This window comes from Bufo bufo, chromosome 9 (assembly GCF_905171765.1).
Source record: "Bufo bufo chromosome 9, aBufBuf1.1, whole genome shotgun sequence".
NCBI classification, from domain to species: Eukaryota; Metazoa; Chordata; class Amphibia; order Anura; family Bufonidae; genus Bufo; species Bufo bufo.
In genome coordinates, this window is record NC_053397.1 from 184,390,705 (window position 1) to 184,396,704 (window position 6,000).

Here is a 6,000-nt window from a genome sequence, read left to right on the forward strand (position 1 = left end):
GTGATTTCCATTAGTGATTGTAAGCCAAAACCAAGTGCAGTTATAAACACAGAACAGGTGCAGATCTTTCCCTTTTAACTAATGTCTGTAGGGGTTCCAATGGTTTTGGCTCACAATCACTGATGGAGATCATTGACCGAACACTGACTTGTGAATGAGGCTTTAATCTGTTAATTTATACATAGAATTACTGCGCCTCAGTATTAAAATATGGTGTAATATATTGCTGTCTGCATCTTGTTGAACCGCGGGCACATTCACAGTTAATCTTTTAATTTATACACAGAATTACTGTGCCTCATTATTTAAGTGCTTTGTAATATATCGCCGTCTGAATCTTCTTCACCTGCTGCCACAATCCTAGTTAATCTTTTAAATTCTACATAGAATTACTGTGCCTCAGTATTAAAGTGCGGTGTAATACTGTATATTGCCTTCTGCATCTTGTTGAACTGCTGGCACATTCACAGTTAATCTTTTACATTACTGATACAATTTGTGTACACTATGGCCAACAGACAGTGCCTGGGCCCTCTAAAGTAATAGACAGTGGCAAAAATGTTGTAGTCGGCACAAGTAGCAGCAGAAGATGAATTGGATGTAGCAGTAGCCACAACGGGCAAGAGCTGCCACTGTCATTCAGCGTTTGTGCTTTGACTAACAATCCAGCTGTATTGGAATGGTTGACTCACTCTTCAACATCATCACAAGTGACAACAGATACACACATCCAGAAATCGTGGGTTCCTTTGACACCACGCTTTGTTGGCATGGTCCAGGTACTGCCTCTTTTTTCTCAACTGTCCTGAGCCTGCCTCTTGCTTTTGTTGCTCCTTCTGCTAGCCAAATAATGTATACCACCGGCTCTTCTCCGCAATTCAGCTTGGATGACCTTTTTAACAGCAGTAAACAGTTATAGGCCAGCACAGACTTGAAGGAGAGGTCTGCTGCAGACTCCTCTAGGTGTGCAACTACCGATGATCACAGTCAGGTGGGTGCATGTTTTACAAGAGGTCAAGGATGTGCACAAGAGACAGGCGAGGGTGACATTAGTGAGGAAGAAACTAATGTAGATGATGATGTAGTCAATCGCATGTAGGAGCCAGGTGAAGGGGGGCATTGTCATCAACAGAAGGCAAAGGTGGCAGCTTGCCCTTGAGGCAGCAGGATTGAAGCATACCTGTGAAACAGCAGTGTAGCAGTGTGCCCGTCAGACAGCGAGGTAGAAGCAGTGAGAGTTCTGCAGCCAAGTGGCATAGGAAAAGCGTGACAACCATTTAGTGTTACATCTTGATGCAGCGACTGCTGCATGTACCACCATGCCCACAACCCCTCTCCAGCAATCAGAGCTTGCCAAAATCAGCAGAAGGAAGCTGTTTTTCCTTCCTATTGACGTCAACAATATGAATAGCTTCCGATATTCCTCCTCATACTCTTACTCCTCGTCACTTGTTTTGACAACAATTGATCACCGAGACTATTGCCGGAAAAAAAAACACAGTATGTGTGCACTCATCAAAGGGTGCAGAAGCTGAAAAATGAATGCACCTGGCCAAGTTGTTGCTACTAAAGTCCCTCCCTTTCCATGTAGTCGACTTTGCACCTTTCAGAGAACTGATGGCTTGTGTCCAGCCAAGGTGGAGAGCCCCAAGCCGACATTACTTTTCTAAAAAAGCTGTACCAGCTCTCCACACATACATTGAGCATAAAGTGGGCCAGTACTTGTGCCTCTTGGTTTCTGGTATATGGAGTTACACTTATGTTATTATTGTCAAGGACAATATATGTCGTTCACAACCCCTGGGAAAATGTGGTTCTGGACCAGGCACACCAGCAACTTGGCCAGGTGATGTTGCCTCCTTGCTGTACTGCTGGGATTTCTGCATCAATGTCCTCCACTACCTCCTTATCCTCCATCTATTCATCACCCTCCAATGTAGGAACAGTTTACAGTGGTCCCCTCAGTGTATCAACTACTGTGTGTGAAGCTAGACATTGTTATGCAATTCTGCACCTGGCGAGCCTAGGCGAACAGAGCCACAGTGGGGAGGAACTGCTAATCATCATCAATAAAGAATTCCCAACTGGAGATGGGAATTATGGTTACTGATAACGAGAAGAATATTTTTTCTGCGCTGTGTAAGGGAAAGCTGACCCATGCTCCCTGCATTGCACATGTTTTTAATCTCGTTGTCACCAAGTTCCTCAAGTCTTCCACTGAACTGCAAGAGCTGCTAAAAATGTTCAGGAGTCTGTGCATGTACTTTAGGCACTCTTACAATGCAAAACACGCACTCCCTGAGCTGCAAAGACAAAATGCTCTTTCCCAACATCGCCTAATATACGACATTTATGATCCATATGTTAAACTGCCTGTACAAGCTGAGTAAGGCAATCAACTGATTTTAATGTCTGTAAAGTGCTGTGGAATATAGTAACGCTATACAAGTACATAAAATAAATAAATAAATAAACCTATTTCTTCATGGAGCAGATGGACAGGTCTACTCACCCATGTAACTTACACGTTAGCCAGTGGCAGCACATGCGTGACATGTGCTGTTTGCTCAGGCCCTTTCAGAAGGCCACTTTATTTGTCAGATCTACGGACTGAATGATGTCATTCCAATTCTTCATGTCCTGGAGAGGGATGCTGAAAAATCTTATTGGCGAGGGAACAGAATACAAGGCACCTACATCTTACTGCCACCTGAGCCCTGAGGAGGATGAGGATGAGGAGAAGGAGGACATAAATGTTTATAAATGAATGTCCTACACAAGTGGGTGGTTTATCTGCCTAAGGGACAGGAGAAGAGCAGGAGGAGCAGGAGATGCTGGAGGGCAATGATAAGGAAGACACAGATGACCCTGACAGACCATGGCAGTATGCAGTGGAGATGGAGGCAGGGAGGCCCTCCTAGTCCCTTGCAAAAATGTCCAGATGCATGCTTTCTTGCATGCTTACTGACAGCCAGAATGTCAGGTCAGCAGATGGCTTCTGGCTATCCACATTCTTAAATCCTCGCTACCAGTTAAAAATGGGGGAATTTTTTAGATATTTTTCAAGAGAGTGAGGCAAACATTGACTACTGCTATTGCTGCTGCTGCCGCAGTCCCCACTCTGTTATGGGGCCACTACTGCTATTGCTGCTTCTGCCACCGTCCCCACTCTGTCACTGGACCATTACTGCTATTGCTGCTGCTGCCACCATTCCCACTCTGTCCTTGGGCCATTACTGCTGCTGCCAAAGTCCCCAATTTGTCATAGGGCCACTACTGTCACTGTCACTGCCACCTTCCTCACTTTGTCACTGAGCCACTACTGCTCCTGATTCTGCTGCCACTGTCAGTCATGGGGCCAATCTTTTTTTACAGTTGTTGTCAATGCTGCCACAGCCATTTTCTCCACTCTGTCATGGGGCCACTACTTGAATCTTGGGGAACGGCACGGTTCAGTTCATAGCGATAAATTTCACCTGACTCTAACATTGATCTGTAATAATGACTCACAGAGATTTGACATCTAACAAAAGCGATTAAAAAGCATACGTTTGGACTTCCACAACTTGTATAAAAAAATAAAAAATAATTTCCTACACTACTTTAATGGTGCTGCCTCAATTTCTTAGTTTTGTTCCTCTAAGGAGCAATTTAGACAATTTATTTATTTATTTTATTTAGTGAGGGATGCTGTATTCTCTTCTTTTTGTTGCACAGAATGGATTTGCTGTGAATCTTGGAGCACCCTGTTACTGCCACTGCTTCTGACGATTTGAATCTTGTTGCGCTGCACAGTTAAGTCCATGGCGATAATTTAGAGCTGACACTTTTATTGACCTGTAATACTGACGCACTGTAATTCCATCGCTAACAGAAGCGATTAGCTACAGATGTAGCAGCGCTAGGGATCACTGTTTTCGCATAGTGTGGCTAAAGAATTGTGACTTCTCCTCTTTCACTCCGACTGAAACAAAAAGTGTAACTTTAATAAACAGGAAGGCCAGTAGATGGCAGTTTTAACCTAAAGTAAGTACAATAATGAAGCTTAACAATCTCTTTCACTGCAGGAGGCCGATCATAAGCCTGGTAAGAGATCGTAAGTCTTCTGCCGTGAAAGATGTACCGTGTAACATCAGATGAACTAACAGGCACTCCATTAACAGGAACTGTACCAAGGACAAATATTTATTACATCCAAATACATGTAAACATATCGATTTTTATAAAAATTTATCCCATCATTAAAAAGTAATAGAAATCTAAAAATATGAAAATATAAAAATTGTACAGTTAAAATCAATACAGTGTGTGACTATGACTGAGGAGGACAGGAACCCATCCTACTGTAGAACTTATTTTTTTTGCATTTTTTCAAATATATTAGCTGCTTATGTATTGTGTAAAAATAAAGTGTGTGAAGTATTTTTTTATCACTTAAAAAATCTTCAAGGATAATTTATTTTTATATTAATTTGTGTGGCTGCTAATATCTTAATTTAAATTATTCCTCATTCTATCACTACTTTCCCCTTTGTAGCTGAAGATACCATTGTAGACCCACAATAATGTAACATTTGTAGCAAGGAGGGGTGTGCAGGTCTTATTTACTGTAGACCAAGCCAAAAGCTCTAGCACAAAACAATTGTCCCGAAATGATAACCGGGACCAATAAGGGTAATTACTTTAGCACTTCCTCTATTTTATGCACAGCACTCATTGAATGTACAGTAGGTACAGATCAAGAAGACATAAAGCATAAAAATGTAAATTTTAAGTGCAGTGGCCGTGCTACGTAAGTAAAATATTTCAGCTTTAGGAATACAGCATTTAGTATATTTTTACATTTTTCAATAACAGAAAACAATAACCATTAACATTTTATTTTTATGTAAATTATTAATTTTAACTTTTTTTTATGTTATAACAAAACCCATGCCTGTTAAAAAGAAATGGCACCTTACAATTATACACCAGATAAAACTAGCAAAACAAGGGCGCTTTTATCTTGAATGGGCTGCTTTTGTTGCTACATATGGAAAAAATTAAGTTCAATTATATGTTGTGTTTTGGCTTTTATTGTTTCAGCTTCTCCACTGGCTTACTGTCACCACCAGACATCTGAGAAGCTCTGACAGACGTCCTTCAGAACCTCCTCCTTGAGGTTCCTTTTGTTTTGCTTTCATTTTCTCATCTCGTTAGCCTCTCTCAGCTGTCATGTAGTTGCACTGATTGAATCCCTTTAAATCCCTCCCCATACTGCATCACTTTGCGGTTTATATCTCCTTACTGCAGCAGGAAATTGCATTTTTGAAATCTGAGATATTTAAATTATCTGTTAAACAAACTCCAGCTAGGACTGCTGCAATGCCACTGCCACAGAGGACCCCCAGAAATGGCAGATGGGTTAATGTAGGTTCTGGAAGACTTAGAGTGGTGGATAGAAGACATGTCCCACAGTCGGTGGTTCTCCATATTTCATTTGCAGCACTCTCAGAATGTAAGGACAACATGGATATGGACTCAAGCACAGAGGGTGAGAAACCATCGACTCCTATGTCTAATGTATGCAAGACTGCAGCCAAGGACAAAAAAGATCAAGTGAAGTCTCAAAGGAAGCAGCTGTTGCTGGGTGATTCAATCATAAGAAGTGTGGAGCTTAAAGAAAATGGTTTTGTGAGATGTCTCCCTGGGGCTACTGCTAGAAGAGATAGAAGACGTATTATTAATATTGTTAAGCAAGCAAAGCAGGAAGGGGACGTGGATGTTCTTGTCCATCTAGGGACAAATGACCTGGCTTGCAATGAAGTGTCAGAGGTGAAAAAATCTTTTATCACACTTGGTAATGACGTACAGGATTTTGCATCCACCATTTCATTTTCTGAAGTTCTGCCTGTGCATAATGTTCAGAATGATAGGCAGAGGCGCATAAAGGAGTTCAACATATGGCTTGGTAAATGGTGTCAAGAGCAAGGATTTGGCTTTGTTTCTCATGATAGCTCT